At 36.3% G+C, this 24043-nt stretch overlaps 1 pseudogene; it reads left to right on the forward strand.

Annotated features, from left to right (window-relative positions):
* The first annotated feature begins 3680 nt into the window (after positions 1-3680).
* LOC110449302 lies at positions 3681-14728 on the forward strand (annotated as a pseudogene).
* The last annotated feature ends 9315 nt before the right edge of the window (positions 14729-24043 follow it).

Consider the following 24043-nt stretch of genomic DNA (forward strand, 5'->3'; position numbering starts at 1 on the left):
TGCAACGCCAATCCAGATAAATGGATGTGTTGTCAAGTTAACGTCGTTGGGTAACATACCATTTGGATTTTACAAAACGGGTCACTATTTCTCATTTCTTCCACTACCAAAACAAACAGGACGGCCTGTTCACATCAACGCTACATTTGCTGTAGCGCCAGATAGACGCTCAATTATGTGGGGAACAGAGGATGATAAAACTGAACTGTTTAAACCTCGGTGGAATCATTCACTAATGACTGACGCAGTTCCTAAAGCTTATGTCTGTCTTCTTGAGAGTTTGCACAATTACAACGGTGTCATTGATGAGGAATACATGAACATTTGGCCTATTTATCCAGCATGTTCAAGTGAACTGCAGCACATGCAGAGAGCATTTCTGACAACAATTGTTGAGGAAAATCCAAGAGTGTTCAAAAGACATGACATTTGGGCAAAATATGAAGACTGTAGGTTTATGGATCCAGAACTTCTTGAATCAGACGTGGGAGATATTGCCTTCAAAGCAGCTATTCATTTCTTGGAAACCGAAGAGGACGATAGAACAAAGGTTATGAGATAACAAAAGAAGCTGGATGCCTCCTTCAGCAATGCTGGCCTTGAAACTACCATCAAGACAAAGATATTTTCGACAGATCATTTCTTCACAGAAGTGCTTTTTCCAGAAATGCTGTCAGGTTTTTGGCAATCAAGAGAAAGGAACATGCTTGTAATGTTTGCTGTAGATAATATGAGTGAGACTACCAAAAACCTGCTTCTTAGCACAAAATGCATTCCTTCAGAACCAACGGGAGAAATGAAATATCCTCATGAACTGATACATCCGGACAGTGAGCTACAAAATTTGTTTGCAACATGTGAAGGACGGTTTGTACATGACGAAATGATAGAAGCTGGCATCAGGAACAGAAAGAAACAGCTGTCAGACATCGGGATGATAGTTGAAACATTGCCATCACACTTGGTTGTTGATAGAGTGGAGAGTGTACTGGGTTTGTCACGGGAATGTGACAAGTGTGCAATAGACAGGTCCGTCACCATTATTCAATACATCCAAACAAAATGTATGTCTGAAGTGTCGCTTATTGAACAACTCAAAGACATACCATACCTACCAATTCTGAAGAAACCACAGGACTGGACTTTCCGATGGGAGAGCAGACTGTCAATCTTTTGATACCGGTTTAACTACCATGAAAGAAGTACAAGTCGCCAACTGTAACCATGAGATTAAGGAAAATGTTCAGTTTGCAAAACCAAAATGTCTTTATCTGACCTCATCTCAACATCTGGTTGGTTCTCAGGAGCTTGTTATGGATGTGTCTTGCTACAAAACATTAGTTTCTCCTGGACGATACCCTTTCTCTCGTTTGGGCGTCAATGGAGTCGATACCATTCCTATCAAAGTTGTTTGCGGACATTTGATTGAACTTTGTAAAAACACTGACCGTGTTAACATGGCGGAGGACTCCAAACACCTGCTCAAGAAAATGTGCAATGTAGTTTACACTTTTTTGAGTAAAAGAATATCCAAAGAACCTATTTCTGGAGAGGAAATGAACTGCATTACTAATTTAAAAGAGCACCCTGTTGTTTTCTGCCACAATGTTTTTGTGAAACCAAAACAAACGGCACTCAGCCTTTCAGTGGATTGTGAACCTCATCTCTTTGGATTGCAGACCCATCATCTTGGATCAAAATGCAAACACCTGTTGCCTGTTCTTGATATCAAAAGCAAATTTACCACAGATGATGTTTTAAATGTCATGTTGGAAAAGCAAACTTATAAAGGAGAAGGGCAGCTGACAGAAGAGGAATTGGAGCTCTACACCAAATTCATCAAAGTCCTAGTTGAGTGTATGGAACAAGAAAAAATGGACTATCATGAAATATGTACAATCACAGATGACGATGGTGTTTCAACACAATTGTGTATTCCAGATGTGAAAGGTGTCCTGACACCTATCAATGAGTTGTGCTTGAATGACAATGAGAAAATCAAAACAACTGGTACAATGAAATTTGTCAACGGAAAAATTGGTCCAGATTTCGCCCGCACACTTGGTGTAAAGGCCAAGATAAAACAACACTTCTCGGACCATTCTAGAAAAATACCTTTTGGACAAAAGAAGGAATTGACTACAAGAATAAAAGAGATTTTAGAAGGCTACCCATGTGATGAAGGAATCATGAAAGAACTTCTGCAGAATGCTGATGACGCACACGCAACAGAGCTTAAATTCATCATAGATGATAACACCTACTCTACCGAAAGAGTATTTGATGATAAATGGAAAGCATTACAAGGCCCTGCTCTTCTTGTTTATAATGATAGTATGTTTAGTGCCAAGGATCTTCAAGGAATACAGGACCTTGGAATAGGCAGCAGAGGAGACGACCCAACAAAAACTGGCCAGTACGGTGTGGGGTTCAATGCTGTGTACCATCTAACGGATGCACCCTCATTCCTCACAAAGGGCCTCAATGTTGAAGGAGGGGAAACAATGTGTGTCATGGACCCACACTGCCAATTTTTATCAGATGCCACTGAAGAACGACCTGGAATTCAGTTGATGAATCTAAATGAGCACAGAGATTTATATCCAGACGTTTTCAAGTGCTACCATGAAGATAAACTTTTGATAAACAAAGGAACAGTTTTCAGATTCCCATTTTGAGCAGACGATAAAACGAGAAAGCATTTAGCAGCTCCAATGTCATCCGAGAAGCTTCGGAACCTGTTGAAGACATTCGAGGGGGAACTGTTAGAAGCATTGCTTTTTGTCCATTCAGTTAAGAAGATTTCCCTGTCAAATATTTCCGCCGGTGAATTTAAAACACTATATGAAGTTGAAATCGTAATCTCTGAAGCGCATGAGGAAAAAAGGACAGCTTTTGGAAACCATTTACGTGATATGAACAAGAATTTCAGAGACACTCGGGATCTATCATGCATACAGAACGAAAGCGTTTCTTATAACATCACAGTGAAAGACAGCAAAGGTGTTTCGAACACATGGCTTGTAGTTCAACAAATAGGGTTTGGAGATGGTGACATTTCCCAAGAAGTAATTGACGCAAGCAGAAAGCGAAAACTTGGGCTATTACCGAGAGTTGGTGTAGCTTTTCTTTTGTCATCATACGAATCATCTAAAAGAATTTATGAAAAAAACAAAAGAACAGAGCATTTTGCTTTCTGCCTTTGCCAATACACACTGGTCTACCTGTCCATGTAAACGGTCATTTCGCCCTTGACGGAGATACACGAAGTAGTTTATGGAAAGAGGAACGAGGAACATACAGATGGGAATGGAATAAACTGCTGAGTCAGGTCATTCCTTCCGCGTATATCAGGGGCATGGAGAGAATAAAGGAGATGCTTCTGACAGACTTTGGAGAGTCTGGTCTTGTCACAAAGACACGGCAGCTTGATGACGTGTTTCCTATTTATAAGGATGCAAAAGATGATAACTGGAAGTTACTGGCAAAAGAAGTTCTGAACAAGATTTACAGTGGTGATCATCAATTGTTCTACCTGTACAAATCGTATGAAAGCGGTGTCAGTGCCAAACTACCATCAGTGTTCATGTCCTTAAAGAGCCGAACGAAGAATTTCCTGCAGTCTTCAACACCTTAAAAGACCACAAAAAGGAAACCAAAGCAAGACTTACAGGGTATGATCAAACACCGTTATCGGAAGTGATGAAAGATATTGGACTGAGGCTGCTAGATTCACCCAAAGAAATATTTAACAGTTTGAAGGATGCTGAGGTACCTGTATCTGAAATATCATCAAAAACTATTATGGAGTTCATGAAATCATTCGTCAGGATAGATATTGAACATAGATGTAACATTTTGATTGAAGAAGATGGATCACATTTGTCAAATACTGATCTACAAAAGGTGGAAAAGGTTTCAGCATTACTTAAATACTGCCGAGACAGTGAAGATTTTGCTTCGGGCATTGTTGATGTACCATTGTGTTTAACTCAGGATGGGAAACTACGAGTGTTCAAGGAGGGTGGTGAAATATTTTGCAATGAAATGTTTTCTATTTTACCCGGTTCTGGAAGTCGATTTCTCCATCAACGTTTAGTCGATCTTTGTAATTTAGAGGAATTACAGGAAAAAGTATTCAAATCTTTGGATATTCCTTTATTTGCCGACTACTTGGCAGAAAGTTTGAGTCCGGAAAAGTTCAGAAATCCTAGGAAAATGGTGGACTGGATGCCTGATAATGAATACATTCCCAACTCGTCATGGATATGTGAAGTGTGGAAGTTTTTGACAGAACAGGAAAAGAAATGTAAAGGAAACGATGAAGCAGATAGACATTGTCCTAACAAAGGTGAAGCTGTTTGGACTTTTCCCGCGGAATTGAGCGATATTGCTCCATGGAATCTGGTACCATGTACACTGTTTGAAGAAGTAGGCGGATTTAAAACACAGAGAAGAGTACTGTCAGCATTGTCAATGTTTGACAAAACATTGAATTTGGGGTCGTTCACAGGTGAATTGAAAAAAGCATTGGGAAAGCTTGCACTTCCTGTTTTTGACACAAATACATTTCATACCTCAAATCTGCCCTCATTGATACCGTTTGACAAGAAGCCAGCTATGGTGTTGAACTGCCTATACCTACACTGCAATGAGCCGGGATATCAATGTCTTTTAAACACCGATGCTGATGCTATTTTGGAATATTTTGTGGATCACATACAGGAAGTTCAAAAGCTTGATAACTGGATGGGTAAACTGAAGTCCCTTCCACTGCATTGTACATGCCATGGGGAATGTGTATCACTCACGATGGAACAAACAGTACTGGTGCTTCCAGCCACGATACCATCGGACGGAATCAAAGAATGGGGTTTAGCTTCTAAAACATTGCTTTTAAAGCAAAATCTAAAACTGAAGTTACTATATGATGCCTTTGAGTACACAGAAAGCAGCACATGTGACATTTACACGAGTTACATACTAAACGATGTTGAGTTGCTTCCCAGGAACTGCATTCATGTCCACCTAAAATACATAAGGGACAGTCTTCTTCCATCATTGGGTGGTGAATGTAATACCGATCAAACAAATTTGATTCATGCCCTACAAAGGTTGTGTATTTTTGACACAGAAAGAGGTGGATTGAAATGTGCATCAGAGTTGCATAGTCCACATGTTCCTATCTTTCAGGCTATGTGCAGCCTACTTCATTTTCCAGTGGCACCTTACAATGGATTTGATTGGAGGTTATTTATGGAACTCATTGGCATGGTTACACATGCATCAAACAAGTTAGTAATCAGCTTTGCACATCGGATTGAAGAAGAAGGCCGACATGAACTCACAAAAAAGGTGTTGGAAAATTCTAACCTTTTACTTAAATACATTTGGAACATTGACAAGTTAGAAAAGAGTGGCTTGCTCCCAAACATAAGGATTATAAAGTTTATTGTACCTCCAGAAATATCCGAAAGAAAACGGAACATTTACCCGCCATATGAATCTGGACAATTAATGGCATTTGAAGAAGCTGTGTCTGACAAATTCAAAAACTATGTTTGGAGTAGTTGCAACATCCTGCCAGAAATTGCCAACAGATTCGTTTATTTTGAAAAGAAGAAATCAGTTACAGTTGCCAGGCAACTTCGGGTGTGTTTGGAAAAGCCACCGCTGGAGAAGGTTATCCTGCACACACAAAACATATGTGATGAATTAAAAAAACAGTGTGAAAGGAATGTCTGGACAAAGGAGAATGAATATCTAAAATGTCTGATGTCCGACATCTATAAATATTTGTGGAAAAATGGAGCTCAGCAAAACATCATTTATGAACGTCTTCGTCAGAAACCTGTAGTGTATCTGCCATCTGAGAACAAATTTGTGACGTGTGGGGTTCTGGTTATCCATTTGGGAGAATTTGAAGAAATCAAACCATATCTTTACTCGGCTCCCTTGGAGTTTGGTGGGAACTTTGAACTGTTTGGAAAGCTTGGTACAGAAAAGAGACCCACATGTGCAACGTATGCTAGAATATTGGAGCGAATCACACAAGATGTGAGGGATCAAGAACTGAATGCCAACGAACGACAGTCTGTATTGAAGGCTATTTGTGGACTATTTTCACATTTGTGCACGACAAACGATACTGATGTAAATTTACAGGTACCTATCCTGTATCTTCCAACCGAAGACTACAAACTAATGGATTCCACGAAAATGATTTACTCAAACAGCATGTATATATATGAAGAAATTGGGAAAGAAGCAGGCTTACCTTACTTTGTAGGTTTCCAATCACTGAAGCTGTACTGTCTTGACGATGACATCGAAAAATTACCAGACAGATATAGACCGCATATTTTGAAAAATATGGTTAAAGTAAGGGTAGATGTAAAAAATCTAGAAGTTACACAGGGACGTCACACAAAACTGTTACAAGAGTTCATTCAAAGGCCTGAGTTTGTTGAGGGACTCCTACGCATTTCCCATAACGACAGATTAAAAGTGTCTTTGCCTAGAACTGGAAAAGTCAACGAAAGTGATGTGCTATCTGGCCTACAAAAAATCAAAGTGTTACAAGTAAAAGACTTAAAAGTTGACTATGTTTACAAAGAGAAAGTGGTAGGATGCAGTAAAGATGTTTTCTGTCATATTCACAAGGAAGGCAATGACCAACAAAGTCTTATATGGTACTTCTACACACAAGTTCCAGAGGGAATGGACAGGACTCGTTGGCTTGTAAGAATTGAAAACAAAATTGTAAAGTCGATTAAAAAAACAACAAAAATAGATTGTTTTGGACATGGATCATTGTTGCTAAAACTTCTCATGGAAATGGATCACCCAGAAAGGATTTCCATCATTTTGGATCAAGAAGGCTATCGAGAATATCACATGAGTGAATCAATGCTGGAAACTTTTCTTCCAGATTGTGGCACTTATGTTCATGAGAAGTGGCATCACATGTTGGACAACACTACATTTACCTTTGATAAAGATGAGTATGTCGCACTACAGCTACACGATGAAGAGGAAATATATTCAAGGGACGAAATCGACTTGTATATGTATGCAAAGATAGTGAAGCTGATTGGTTGTGATATAGAGGGCGATTTATCACCTGAACTGACCAAGTATGAAGTCTTTGTTGGAGAGGACAGAGTTATCATCAAATTGCGTATGAAATCTACAAAATTCTTCGCAAAAAGACAGATTCACTGGAACTTGTCATAGCAAACAACAGTCCTACTAACAAGTTACCTCGTCAGGTCATCTTCAGAGAGGTCAGAAGGAAGCTGTTGGCTATATGGACCTTACCTGATGGGAAAAAGAAGGTAATCTTTAAGAGATACCTGAGGCAATGGCATCCAGACAAGAACATTGGCAATGAGGAACAAGCTACAGACGTGTTTCAGTATATCATGCTTGTTTGGGACAGACTCACTAATGGTGATCGTGTTAGTGTTGATGATGATGTGGATGCTTCTGATTATTCTCAGTATCGACCTTCCCCAAACAGTCAGTTTTATGATGACGTCTATCGGCAGTGTTCAAGAGAGAGAAAACGCTATCAAGAGTCATCAAAATCAAGGGGAGGCTCCCGCAGATCGCATTTTCATGATAATGATCCTGTTTCTAACCCAATGCAACAGAGGAAATGGTTCAAACAGGCAGAATTGGACCTCGCTGCAGCCGAGCACTTCATGAAATCAACAGAAGAAGTTCAAGCATACAATTGGATATGTTACATGAGCCACCAGGTAAGGTCATATTTGTTTATTTTCGTGACCTGATGACATTATCTGTTCTTTAAACACAAAACTTTCAAGGTCATTTGAATGACCATAGACAACAGCACTGCGGTTTTAAAAGTTACTCAGCATGCTTATTAACCCGAATGTGTAATGGTGTGTTCCCTTTTGTCAGTCAGAATGTTCAACTTAATATTGCCCTTGAAGTACTGAACAAACAAATTAAACGTTATTATTTGGTGTAATCCCACAGTTTCAAATTGATTTTGGAGAAATCCGCAGAAAATATTGTAGTTCATGTGCATTGAGGATGATACAACAACTGCAGACGGATTGAATTTTAGCGACCCCAACATGTGTAGGAATTTATCCTAGTCTACATAACAAATTCCTTATTTCATATTTCATTGATTTTAAGCATATAATGATTTACATTTACATTTACTTGGCACATTGCTTTGTGTTCAATAAAAAGTTTTTATCGGATGAGTAATACCTTTTTAGCCCGTCGTCAGTGGTCCGTCCTTAAACAATTCTTGTTATCGATATTATTCAAGAAGTACCAAAGGGATCATTCTCAAATTTAATATGTAGGTTCCCCTTGGTCCTAAGCTATGCAGGGCAACTTTTGAGACTAATCGGAAAAACACCATGGTCGACAGGCAGCCATCTTGGATTTCGATAGTGAAAGTTTGTTATCGCTATTTCTCTGGAAGTATCAAAGGGATCTTTCTCAAATTTAATATGTAGGTTTCCCATGGACCTGAGCTGTGCAGGGAACTTTTGAGACTGATCCGATAAATAACATGGCCGACAGGCAGCCATCTTGGATTTTGATAGTGAATGTTTGTTATCGCTATTTCTCCGGAAGTACCAGAGGGATCTTTCTCTAATCGCCCCAAAAATATATCCTTTATTGTTCATGTTTATTTTGAAACTGAAATGAAATGGCCTACAGAAAGCCCTCTTCGATTTTTGACATTGAAGGTTTGTTAGAACTATTTCTCAGGAATATCCTCAGGGATCTTTTTCAAATTTGATATGTATAGGGTTCCCCTTGACCCCTGGTTGTGCATGTTATATTTTGAGACTGATCATAAAAACAAAATGGCTAAAGGAAGAACTAAACAGATCTTTCTCATATTGCAATGATCAATTTTATTTCTTTCACATTAAGTACTGTACTAGTAAATATGTGAAATGACAAACTCACTTTGAAGGTTGGCTTTCATACACATCAGTATTAAGTTTAGATCAAAAGTTACCTCAAGGTGCATTTACTGTTAACATGACTCGATCAAACAGATTAGAGGAAATATAACAAATTCTTTAAAATCCCTCTTATTCTGTAGGAATAAAAGGATTTGTTCCATATTTGGTGTAAAGCATCCTTAGGTAAAGGGGAACTAATTTCGTATAAATGGTGGGTGTGGCCCTCCTGGGGGCTGAGGATTGGGGCCCAATAGGAGAAACATGGCAAATTCTTTAAAATCCCTCCTGGGGGCTAAGGGGCGGGGCCCAAAAGGGGAAATATAACATACTTTGGGGGCCCAATAGGAAAATTATTCTTTAAAATCCTTCTTCTTCTGTAGGAATGAAAGGATTTGTTTCATATTGGTCTGAAGCATCTTTGGTTGCAAGGGAACCAATTTTGTATAAACCGTGGGTCTGGCCCTCCTGGGGAAATATAAAAAATTCTTTAAAATCCCTCTTATTCTGTAGGAATAAAAGGATTTGTTCCATATTTTGTCAAAAGCATTCTTAGGTAAAGGGGAACTAATTTTGTATAAATGGTGGGTGTGGCCCTCCTGGGGGCTGAGGGTTGGGGCCCAATAGGAGAAACATGGCAAATTCTTAAAAATCCCTCCTGGGGGCTAAGGGGCGGGGCCCAAAAGGGGAAATATAACATATTTTGGGGGCCCTATAGGCAAATTCTTTAAAATCCTTCTTATACTGTAGGAATGAAAGGATTTGTTCCATATTTGGTCTGAATCATCTTTGGGTGAAGGGGAACCAATTTTGTATAAACCATGGGTCTTAATTGCCCCCCATAGGGGCTGAGGGGCGTGGCCCAATAAGGGAAACAAAGCAAATTCTTTAAAATCCTTCATCTTCTGTAGGAATGAAAGGATTTGTTCCATATTTGGTCAGAAGCATCCTTGGGGGAAGGGGGATATATTTTTAATAAATGGTGGGTCTGACCTCCCTGGGGGCTGAGGAGTGGGGCCCAATAGGAGAAACATAGCAAATTCTTTAAAATCATTCTTTTTCTGTAAGAAATAAAGGATTCGTTCCATATTTGGTCTGAAGCATCCTTGGGTGTAGGGGAACCAATTTTGTATAAACGGTGGGTGTGGCCCCCAACAGGCTTGAGTGGCGAGGCCCAATAGGGAAAACAAATCAAATTCTTTAAAATCTTTTTTTCTTCTGTAGGAATAAAAGGAGTTGTTCCATATTTGATCTGAAGGAACCTTAAGTTAAGGGGAACCAATTTTGTATAAATGGTGGGTGTGCCCCCCCCCCCCCCTGGGGGCTGAGCGGTGAGGCCCAATAGGAGAAATATAACAAATTCTTTAAAATCCTTCTTCTTATGTAGGAATGAAGGGAACTGTTCCATATTTGGTCTGAAGCATCCTTGATTAATAAAAAGGGAACCAATTTTGTATAAATGGTGGGTCTGGCCCCCTATGGGCCTGAGGGGCGGGGCCCAATAGGAGAAACAAACAAAAATTCTTTCAAATCCCTCTTTTTCTGTAGGAATGAAAGGATTTGTTCCATATTTGGTCTGAAGCATTCATGGATGAAGTGGAACCAATTTTGTATAAACGGCCCCCCATGGGCCTGAGGGGGGTGTGGCCAAAAAGGGGAAACATAGCAAATTCTTTAAAATCCTTCTTCTTCTGTAGGAATGAAAGGATTTGTTCCATATTTGGTCTGACGCATCCTTAAGTAAAGGGGAACCAATTTTGTATTAGCGGTGGATTTGGCCCCCCATTGGCCTGAGGGGTGTGGCCCAATAGAGAAAATATAGCAAATTCTTTAAAATCCTTCTTCTTCTGTAGGAATGAAAGGATTTGTTCCATATTTGGTCTGAAGCATCCTTGGGTGAAGGGAAACCAAATTTGTGTAAACCGTTGGTCTGGCCCTCTATGGGCCTGAGTGGCAGGGCCCAATAGGAGAAACATAGCATTTTTTTCAAGTCCTTCTTCTTCTGTAGGAATAAAAGGATTTGTTCCATATTTGGTCTGAAACATTCTTGGGTGAAGGGGAACCAATTTTAAATTAACGATGGGTCTGGCCCCCTGGGGACTGAGGGGCGGGGACCAATAGAGGAAATATAACAAATTCTATAAAATCCTTCATCTTCTGTAGGAAGTATAGGTTATGTTCCATATTTGGTCTGAAGCATCCTTGGGTGAAAGGGAACCAATTTTATATAAACCGTGGATCTGGGGCCTGAGGATTGGGGCCCAATAGGGGAAACATAGCAAAGTATTCTTTAAAATCCTTCTTTTTCTTCTGGAAGGATTTGGTCCCTATTTGGTGTGGAGCATCCTTGGGTAAAGGGGTACTAATTTTGTATAAACGGTGGGTGTGGATGCCCTGGGACTTGAGGGGCAGGGCCCAATAGGAGAAATAGAGGTAAAACCTTTATAATCCTTCTTCTACTATAGGGATTAAGGGATTTTATCTTGACTTATTCTGGAGCATCCTTGGACCAAGGGGACTCAATTTTGTATAAGCATTGGGTGTGGTCTCCCAGGGGCAGAAGGGCGGGGCCTAATAGGAGAAATAGAGGTAAAACCTTTAAAATCCTTCTTCGACCATCGGGATAAAGGGATTTTATCCATATTTAGTCTGGAGCATCCTTGGGCCAAGGGGACTCAATTTTGTATAAACGGTGGGTATGACCCCCCTTGGGGCATAGGGGTGGGGCTCTGTTTGAAATTTGTTCTTGCTATATCTCAAGTACCGGAGGGATCTTTCTGAAATACAGCACCTACCATGGAGTGCTATATCTTTACTTCATATCAATTATTTTAAACATATTCAGGTGAACAATACAGGCCCTCTGGGCCTCTTTTTTTAAAGTCGTCACTCTTAAATCTTGTATCACACTATTCAATATGTATTTGTAATCACAAGCACATGCCTGCTTATTTCATGACAAAAAAAAACGATCATGACGTAAATTAGAATGGCCTGCCTTAGACTTGTCGAAAATTTCCGTTCACTAGAATTTCGCGATAACGTTGATGATCCACAAAATACCATCCCCGTTGTAATATCCTGTTGTACTCAACACTAAACGCGTTTGCATTTTCGGTCCGTCCGTATGATTAGCTTCATTTCGCAAAAACATGAAATCAAGCAGTCCTCAGACTTCATATTTGGATACATTTTGAGAAGAAATACACTAGTAATTAGTGTTGTCCAAACACTACCAGTAATAAATCAAGTATTGGTCACTAACCCATATTTTTATATTCACTGGCCTTGCTTTCATTTTCACTTCAAATCAATTTCTTTGTGTGTAGCTCCATTTCCATCGAATTTGTGAGGCATATGTTTGAAATAGTCTTACTCAAGTTTGGTAATCACATAGTGTTTCAATGACATCACATGCTGATAGCAAGGTAAAAATGTACTTTTATTACACGACCTTCAACATTTCGTGTGTCTAAAAACATTCAGTGCGTTTCCACTGCATACCTATTTCTTAATTCAAACCCCATCTTCACCAAACTTCATGATTTTTATTCTTGTTGAAAACAGTTAAATGGACACACTTGTATGTTGTTAGGTCAAACCTGTCAAACGTCAATGTCGCTTAATGTTGATTCTTTCAATGTTACATATGCTCTGGCATGATCTTATCACTTCCCTTAAACACACTTACATATAGCATATCTCTTAAATGGTATAACATCTCAGTAGTCTTGATACATATCTCCCTATATACAGACTATTAGAATGAATTGCTTTCATAGGGATATGAACGCACTCGGATCTGCGACATAATTACGCTTTTCCTTCTTCCTTGTACCACATGAAAGGGTCATAAGACGCAAATGACAGATGACATTAGGCTTTCCAGTAATGTTATTTGTACGAGAAATACAGATACTTTAATACCGTTAGTATAACGAAATACTTGTTAAGATCACAGATAAGTATGAATTAAAGATATCAATCAATGTATTGAATGGAGCTTTTCAAATTCATGCTAGTGTAATAGTGTAATCAGTTACGGCCATATTTAACATGAACCTCTAGTGGACTGCTTACACTATAGGTGTTCATACGGGCATGATTTCACTAACCATGTATTGACATAACTGTCGTATTGTTTATATATCTGTATTGATATAATTTCCATTATTATGGTACACCTCTAAAATGGAACAACATTCACTAGTATATCCTCTTTAATATCTCTGTACAGACATAATATCCTTTCTTGTTACATATCTAGGCAGTGGAGAAATCTCTGATGTCGATGATGTATCGGAGGGATGCCAACAGTGTAAACAATGGCCATGACATTTACGGAATAGCGGCATCTTTAGGAGATGATTCCCTTATGAGTGCCACTGGTGAAATGCAATCCCTCCTTGGAAACTACACACACTTGCGGTATCCTGATGAACATGCCGCTGGTAGGATTCCCTCGTCATCGGTCACCCGGGCTATGGCAGAAACAGCTTTCGGGATAGCGAGAAGAATCCTAGACAAAGTGGATGCAAAGAATTAATACTACTAATATGGTATGTTGTTTTACTTCATTAAATGTGACTTTACACACACAGAACACCACCATATTTGATCAGTCTCGTCAATTAATGTCATGCAATTTGATTTTATACGCAAATGTTTTACAAAGGGTAAAAAGATAAAAGATTGCCACTCACATGTCCAATATTTCGGCCTCCTGGCCTCATTAGGGCGAAAGCCAATGATGCATTTAAGCTATATCCATCTTGCTTTTTCTGATGAGGTGTAATTTTATTCAGTTAAGCATATCATGCTTACAGTTTATTCTAGTTGGTAAGATGTGTCTGATGCTGCTGGCATTGATCTGTTCAAAGTTGATATTTTCATGGAGCTGATTTCAAGTTTAAGATATCAGAAGATATACCCATGTTTTAAATTTCGCGGAATAATAATAAACAATACAAAACTATTATATTAGCTAATATAAATATATATATGTAAGAAATGTCAACATTTTCCGCTTTATGTTTAACTAAAATATTTTTTTCAGGAACAGATTATATCAGAAAATATTATTTTATTATTATTAATATATGTTCTGCCCATTTCAACTTGGTGTTTTACAGGACTTGTGGATGAAGAAGACATGAGGGACGTAGTAGCTAATACATGTAAGAGGATCCCAAGAATCGTTCAGTTCGTATAACTAGTCGACTCTTTATTTGATTTGCAGTGTACAGGTACATGTACAGTTTCAGAGAATGTATTTGTATATAATATGACTAACGTGAACATTCCATTCGAAGTCAACATTGAAATATTAATGTTACATTAACGTTTGTTACAGTGGATGTGAGTTTCTGTAATACTTGTGAAAAGCATGTTACTGGTTTAATATGATAATATGGTGCGTTTTTTATGGTCACTTTGTTACAAATGGGTGTCTGTTGATATACTTTTCATTGTTAATACCGTAGAAATTTTTGTCAGGATGCTTTTCTGTATTGTCAGACCTGTATATATAACCAATTGTTGTGTCACCCCGTTTGTTTGCAATTATGTATGCTGATTACTAGTCTGTTGCTGTTACCGTCACTTCACTTTAAACAAATGTGTTACATCTATTTACACATAACTCAAACCTCACAAAGTTGGGGTCCTTGCCTAGACAGCATTATATGAATATCACAGTAGTGAAATACATACAATTTTGTATTTGCTTATTTTTCTTAATATTAAAATGTGTAAAATTTATGTTTTTTGTCTTGATGAATATTAGAATTGAAATGTATTTGCTTTTTATAATGGTATTTTTTGTGTGAATATAAATTACATGTTTGATTCATTGTATATGAAGCTTATATAATTGCTATGTAAACATGTATGAGTTGTATATCATCGTACATGTATACCGTGGGATGTCAGACGTATACAATGATATGGCTTAGGTACCTACTTGTATGCATAGCACAATTGGATAACCATGAAAGTTTAGGCAAACATATTATTTTAGAGATTAACGCAGGAATCTTTTGTACATTGTTCAATAGTTTATATAATCCCCTCATACATGTTGATTGTAAATTGTTCTCCATCTTTACATTATTTGAATGTTTTTCTATCTTTGATATCAAGTTGCTGCTAAGGTTTTTTCATATTTTTGGTGAAATTTCGTATGAATATTTTTATACTTAGAATTTTTTTTGCACAGTGTTTGGTATGTAGGTGTTAATATTGAAATGATACTTTATGCAAATACACTGTAAGATTACTATTAAGTGTCACTGATGTAGATATTGAATTGATACTTAGTGCAAACAGGATTATTTAGTTGCTATGCAGCTGCCGTGATCATTATATATTTATTGTATATTTTGTATCTGGATGTATTTTTGATTAAGTGTTATTATCGGATGTAGATGCAACTTTGAAATTAAACTTTATGCAAAAAAAAAATACTATTAAGTGCCACTGAATCTGATTGGTGGTATTACTGTATGTAAGTGTACATATTGAAATGATACTTGGTGCAAATAGGATAATTATATAGTGCCTTTGAGGCTGCTGTGATATTTGTTTGTATATGTACTTTGTACTTGGAAAATGTTTTAATTTGTTTTATCATCGAATGTAAAGTATACTTTATGTAAATAAGATTACTTTTCAGTACCATTGAAGCTGTCGTATTATTTCAATAACATGTCCTGTAGTGATGATACGTGTACATTTAATTGATAGTGTTCACTTATTATCACCTTAATTTTTATTTTTTTTCTATTTTTGTAAAAAAACAAAAATATTTATGATACACGATTTGCTTTGTTAGGCAGTATGCGGTAATGTTTCATTTTTTAATGTGTTATTGATTTTTGCGTTGAAGGACTGTTGATTTAATGTTGATGTAAATATATAGAAACCGAGATACAAACTTGGAACGAATGGCTGCAATAAACGCATATTTCCACACAATTCTTATGAGCAGAATGTTTATGTGTAAGTTTACTTGTAGTTGTATTTCTGATTATATTGTAACATATTATCCTCATGAGCGACCCAGCAAAATATCAAGTATTATGTCAAAACATTTATTGAAATGATCCAAATTTATGTAGTCACACCCAAAATGATATTTGCGTCTATCTTTCCCGATATACTTGTTTTCTAATTGACATAACATTATACACTGCATATACCTTGTTACATAAATATTCTATACTGGTTCACAATTAAAAATATTTCTGTTTATAAAAAATGTATCCTGATAAATGATTTATTTTAAACCGATATAAAATTATATAACCTCTTAATCTAAACAGTTTTTTTAGTTTAAATTTATGATGTAATCGACATAAAAGATATCTGTTTAGATTAAAATCCTGTTCATATATAAAGTGTATATTTTGACATAAAAGATAATTACTTCGTAATGCTAAAAAAATATTTTCTAGAGAACAATTATGTTGTTACCGACATTATTGTATTCGCCTGCTAAGATGTAGATATTTTATGTTGTAACCGATATAAAATTATACATACCTGGTAATAAAAAAATACAAACATTCTTTCCAGTAACCTTATCTAGTAAACAATGTATGTTGTAACCGACATTTAATTGTATTTACCGCTTTATCGAAACATTGTTTAAGTAAATAATGTATGTTGTAACCGACATATAGTTGTATTTACTTCGTAATCTAAATATTGCTTAAGTAAAAATTGTATGTTGTAACCGACATATAATTGTATTTACTTCGTAATCTAAATATTGTTTAAGTAAAAATTGTATTTTGTAATCGACATATACGTCGTGTATTTACCGCTTAATCTAAACATTGTTTAAGTAAATAATGTATGTTGTAACCGACATATAATTGTATTTACTTCGTAATCTAAATATTGTTTAAGTAAAAATTGTATAATGTAACCGACATATAATTGTATTTACTTCGTAATCTAAATATTGTTTAAGTAAAAATTGTATGTTGTAACCGACATATAATTGTATTTACTTCGTAATCTAAATATTGTTTAAGTAAAAATTGTATGTTGTAACCGACATATAATTGTATTAACTTCGTAATCTAAATATTGTTTAAGTAAAAATTGTATGTTGTAATCGATATATACGTCGTGTATTTACCGCTTAATCTAAACATTGTTTAAGTAAATAATGTATGTTGTAACCGACATATAATTGTATTTACTTCGTAATCTAAATATTGTTTAAGTAAAAATTGTATGTTGTAACCGACATATAATTGTATTAACTTCGTAATCTAAATATTGTTTAAGTAAAAATTGTATGTTGTAACCGACATATAATTGTATTAACTTCGTAATCTAAATATTGTTTAAGTAAAAATTGTATGTTGTAATCGATATATACGTCGTGTATTTACCGCTTAATCTAAACATTGTTTAAGTAAATAATGTATGTTGTAACCGACATATAATTGTATTTACTTCGTAATCTAAATATTGTTTAAGTAAAAATTGTATGTTGTAATCGATATATACGTCGTGTATTTACCGCTTAATCTAAACATTGTTTAAGTAAATAATGTATGTTGTAATCGACATATAATTGTATTTACTTCGTAATCTAAATATTGTTTAAGTAAAAATTGTATGTTGTAACCGACATATAATTGTATTAACTTCGTAATCTAAATATTGTTTAAGTAAAAATTGTATGTTGTAACCGACATATAATTGTATTTACTTCGTAATCTAAATATTGTTTAAGTAAAAATTGTATAATGTAACCGACATATAATTGTATTTACTTCGTAATCTAAATATTGCTTAAGTAAAAATTGTATGTTGTAACCGACATATAATTGTATTAACTTCGTAATCTAAATATTGTTTAAGTAAAAATTGTATGTTGTAACCGACATATACTTTTAAATTCCTTGTAATCTAAACATTGTTTATAGTAAACAATGCTTGTTGTAACCGACATAGTGGTATTTACGTCGTTATTTAACATTATTTAGCGAAAATTTCACGATGTTAACCGAAACTAATTTGATAATGATAGCTGTTAAGATATAATCATATTAACTTATGAACCATTTTGTTCTTCTAAACAATATATAGTTTAACCGACATTACATAATTGTCTGCTGACATAGATAGTATCTACTTGTTCAAAATTTGTTTTGTCACCGGCATAAAATGTGATAAGTATAGAACAGAATTTAATAGAATTCCTTTTTTGGTACACACTTTTTTGTATTATCAAATCAATTAGAATTCTAAATAACAATCAATGTCCAATTTATAATAAGGTTTATTTTGTAATGGATGTGAAATTGAAATTCCCTCGTTTTCGGTGTAGTTTTTGGACGCCAATCAGATGATTTGTTAGTATGATCAGGTTTTGCTGTGTTTTTTGCAGTTTGAGTGGTTATATTACTAGTACAATAGCAAATGTCCTAATAGTCTAGTTTTATCTTTTAAAAACTACAATCTGTTTATACATAATGGTTTTATTGATGAATACGTATGTAGATTTGATAATTATAGGAAATTAGTTTGTGAGTGCATAAAACTGATTCAGCAAACTGATTGGCTAAAAGAGTGTTCTGTTTTTGTGAGCAATGATATAAAGAAAACAGGGTCTAAGGTAAAAAGAGTCCAAGAATTGAAAACCAGGGCTACTGGTACAGTACGTGGGTTTAGTTACCTATACAAGGTCGTTTAACGCTGGTCAGTGTTAGCATATGGAGTTGGTGTGAAAGGGGCTGCAGGAGGTTGGGAGGAGTTTGGTGGGTAAAATTTTGAACCCAGTGTCAGTCTTTGGAATCACTAAAGGATTTGTACACGAGCCGCTAGATCATAGTGACAAGTGCAGGATGGAGTTATCTACGTGAAGCTAGAGTCAGGGGAAATTGTCCCGGAGAGGTTAGGTCTTAAACAAGAAACCGGTTTAAATGTTTTTGTTAAATATATTATCTCTCCTAAACATTCTATCTACCAATACATTTATTTGCATATACAAAATCTAACACTAGGAGGCAAACCAATATGTACTTTTTTAGAAACGGACTTTTTAGGCAGTGAAATGGATTTATCAAAAACACATTATAATGAAATTTAATAGTTTCTTAGAGAGAAAAAAAATCTAAAATTTTCTAAAGGTTTGTAAATTTAGGTTTTAAGCGTTATTTCTGCTTCGTTCATTCACTATTTTCAAGTCATTTAGACAAAACAATCTTCATACCTTATGGTAGTGATTCCAATCTACTCTCGGATCAACTGTTGTTACCGCTGTGAAGAATGCTTTGGCCATTACATTTTATTTAGTGCATTGTAACACTTATGTCCAAAAAAGGGATTTATTAACTTCGGAATTGGTCTTCAAGCTAGATAAGTTAACCAGTACATATACAAATGTCAAATGATTGCTGCATATTTTGATTGATTTGTTTGTTTATACCACGTATGGTTTAATGATATCTTTTTTATTATTAAGTTGAGTCAAGAAAGACTCGCTATTTCTTGAGTTTGTTTAGATTATGATATAATTATTGGTGACTTGTATTGGTTCGATTAGACAACTGATTCAGAGATAATGTTTTTTTTTTTGTCTTTAATTCATTATAACAATATGATTTCGTTCGTTTAAAGAAATATTAATACTTTTGCTTTAAACATCCAAGTAAGTAGTTACCAAAATATTATAATTTGAATGTGTCCAAAAAAGGATACTTTTCGTTTGAATACATCGAGAAAAACAGTAACATTTTTTTATAATGATCTACACAAATACTACAAAAATAATATGATGCAGTATTATTGTGATGAGTAATGANTTCAAATATTTTAACATTTATATGATTATGCATGAATACTTTCATATGAAACATACTTTATCCTTTTTTTTCTCTCTTAAAATGCCATTTATGATTTGAACAAAACTAATTTTCCTTTGAAATTTCAAATAAAGAATTTGTGTTGATTAATCATAGAACTATTGTTTTCTTTTCAATTTCGGGTTTAATATTATTCAATAGTAATGAAAGAGTGTTACGAGATTTGGAACTCGATAGAAAAAGATTTAAGACATTAATTAAAAAAATAATTAACATGGAAACATTTGGACAAATACAGGGAGAATCGGACCAAGCGTTCCAGAAGGGTAAGCGTCTTCCGCTTTATATCAACAATCACGTGATGCAAATCTAGCTCAAAACTAAGTAATGTCACGTTCTTAAAAGAGGGGCCTGGTGTTGTGGCAACTGAACCACCACAACGAGTATTAAGGTGTTGATAAAAATACGTTGATATCCACTCATCTAGTTTGAAACGGTTTATTTGGGCAAGAAAACCCAACTCCAGCTACATTGCCTCACCTGATGCAATCCTCAGAAACTTAGACCTTTGATAGCCTAATAGAATACATAACCCATGTGTTATATATATATATATATATATACAGAAAAACGCAAACCCAGCATAAGATTTTTAAGTTAAGCACCAGGTTTTGCCGAGCACTTAAATTAGACAATAACTTATCACGAGAGTTGAGCATTCCAATAAATCTCACAAAAGAACTATTTATTATTTTCTCTTCCAATGACATATCGTAAAACATGTAATAACCAAATATACAATGCATATGTGTCACAAAATTTATGACAAAACTTAGTTGTGATAATGCTACGTTGCATTATCACGTGCTTGTGAGCTGTCGTTCCCTAGGTATACAAAGTAAGATATTTCTTTTCCCAACGAATAATCTGCATATTAAGTGTGAGAGACTACATAGGTTCCTTTTGTTTAAACGCTTACAGGTCACTAACAGACACATTTGGACCACTAGTGGCTTTGACATCCTGTCAATAAGTTCAAAGATCTGGCGTTAACAATTTTCACCGACAGGATTAAAACAAGATGAGGGATTCATTCCTCGTGATATTCTGTCTCTATTAATGCACTTATTGGTGATGCAGTTGGACGTAGGAACACCTCTAGATCCAAGAAATGCTAGAATTTGTACTGACATCACCATATTTCAGTAGTTTTTGGCAGGCAAGTGCCATCAAATATAAGCACTAATGACACAGCACCAGCTGAATATGTACCAAATACAGACACCAATGACACAGCACTAGCCTAAAATGTACCAAATATAGACACCAATGACATAGCACCAGCTGAATATGTACCAAATATAGACACCAATGACACAGCACTAGCCTAAAATGTACCAAATATAGACACCAATGACATAGCACTAGCCTAAAATGTACCAAATATAGGCACCAATGATACATCGTCCGCCTAAAATGGACCAAATATAGGCATTAATGACACAAAGGCCGCCTAAAATGTACCAAATATAGGCAGCAATGACACATCGTCCGCCTTAAATGTACCAAATATTGGCACCAAAGACACAACGCCCGCCTTAATAGACACCAATGACACAGCACTAGCCTAAAATGTACCAAATAATGTACCAAATATAGGCACCAATGACACATCGTCCGCCTTAAATGTACCAAATATTGGCACCAAAGACACAACGCCCGCCTTAAATGTACCAAATATAGGCATCAATGACACATCTCCCGCCTAAAATGGACCAAATATAGGCAACAATGACACATCGTCCGCCTTAAATGTACCGAATATAGGCACCAATGACGCATCGCCCACCTAAATGTACCAAATATAGGCATCAATGACACATCTCCCGCCTAAAATGTACCAAATATATGCTTCAATGGCATATCGCCCGCCAAAATGTACCAAATACAGGCACCAATGACACATCGCCCGCCTTAAATGTACCAAATATAGGCATCAATGACACATTGCTTGCCTAAAATGTATTCAATATAGACATCAATGACACATCGCCCGCCTAAAATGTGTCGAACATAGGCAACTTTTCATGACACAGCACCCGGTAGTCTAAATATCTTCTTGCTTTGCATGAAAATATCACGAATTGGTTTTTCTTGCGTAATGATAAACACACGTTAAAGACTTATAACTGTTGTTTGATTGTTTAATGCATTCATTTTTAAACATTCCTATATTAGTTGAAATAATATACTTCCAATATTAATTCTTTCATCCAAAGTAAGACAGAAAATGCGATTGCGAAGCAACTACTCGGCGACCAAACATTGAAAAAAAAACACCGCACAGGGTTTTTCTGAAGTCTCTGAAAGATTCAACTAAGTTGCATAAAAGACTGGCTGCGACCGATGCCTTCACATTGACCATTTTTGTTATTTCTTTTATCACCATTACCCGTAAAAAGAAGTAAATCAGGACAAGTTATAGCGAAACTGTAGACGATCCAATAGAGACAATAGCTTTGGTGCAATTTTGTCCTTAAAGGTCTCATTCAACATTGTTTCGTCGTGTTTCGTCATTCTCCTGTACACCATCATAACAGTAACTGAAACATTCTCATCACTCATCCCAGGCGCAGCAACTGCAACTGTTCTGCTGTTAACATATTGACGATTTGCGGAGAAATTATTAGATTCTAAAAAACACTATGCATACTCATTATGTTTTGATCAGTGATTTATAGACAACTAGTCACGTCCTGTCCCCGTTAAGCTGTAACAAGTCACCGAATATTCGCTGGCTAGTAACCGACTGGTCTCAACAAGTTCCGCGCCTACCGCCTTATTGCGATGAATAGTGGTCGATAAGTTGCCAAAAAATCACTGACTAGTATTAATACCTATCGATGATTTATCAGCGATCAAACCTTAATTTCAAATATGAAGAGAAGTGGTTTCTTTGGTCTAGGCAGTCGCCATTACGTCCCAAATATAATCAGTCGCCAGGAGGTTGCATTGATGTCACATTGCCTGTTTGACTGGGTTATTATTTCACAATGGGTACGGTAAAAGCTATAATACGATCAATGTATTACAAACCATCATCAGACACACCCTTAACTATTTTCTATTTAGGCATTAAACATATTATAATCAATACCCAATGTAATTAACAAATGCCACAAAGTGTGTGATGACATTTTTACCAAATATTGCTTAAAGTTGTATTCATCTTACTGTAAATACTAACCATTAAATGAGTGCATCCCATACATAAATATTTAGTCTCTGGCCAAAATACTTTGAAAGTGTCTGCAGCGATATCGCTTCATGTTAAGGGCCTGTCACACCTAGCCGGAGCTATACCGGAGAACAAATTTGGCGATTTTCACGGATCGGTTCTAGTACGGTAGCGCAACGGTATCACATCTCTAAGAACGTTATTACATCGTCAGAACATAAGCGAAAAATTAAGCAACGACAGGCGATTCGCGAAGTGTCCGCCGTTGAGCTTCCACACCGAGCAACGGGACTACAACGGCAGTACAGCAGCATTACTCTGGTATGGCTTCATAAATGTCGGTAGTAGACCACCGGTTGCGCCCCGTAATGGATCGGCGGCTCTCCGGGGGCCTCCATGTGTACCGTACTGGTACCGATGTGACACCGTATACCGCCGAAGTGGTACTTATGCCTAGGTATAACATCGTCGGCGCATCGGTAGCACTAAGGTGATAGAAAAGTGGTATTCGGTAGAACATCGGCTCTTACATCGGTAGGACAAACGGTAGAACAACGGGAACGCTGGTTCTACATCGGTATTGCTACGGTCAATTTTTCAAGTGCTTTCTCGTCGGAGCTCTTTCGTTGGTAATTTTTTACTCCGGTTTAGTCCCGACGAGGTACAGCGGTAGAGTGGGACAGGCCCTTTACGAGTATATGCAAATTAGGTTTCTGGCGATATCATCACAGCTAAGAGGTGATATTGTGGCACACTTAGTTTATGCAATGCCAGTGGCTAGGGTTCTGGTGATATTGTGACACAACCACTCTGCATATGCCTTGACAAGCAAGAATGGGTTTTCCACAAATAGAAATATATGAGAATATTGCCACAAGGGTGTGGAGTATGTGAATTAACTAGACAATACTTCATACATTATATTGATACGCGATTGGTTACAAAGTTCGACACATATAATGTATATAGATTATTTCATAATGTTATATTCCTGGATTTCAATTACATGTATCAAT

The sequence above is a fragment of the Mizuhopecten yessoensis genome, unplaced genomic scaffold (genome assembly GCF_002113885.1).
Source record: "Mizuhopecten yessoensis strain PY_sf001 unplaced genomic scaffold, ASM211388v2 scaffold4555, whole genome shotgun sequence".
Lineage (NCBI taxonomy): Eukaryota > Metazoa > Mollusca > Bivalvia > Pectinida > Pectinidae > Mizuhopecten > Mizuhopecten yessoensis.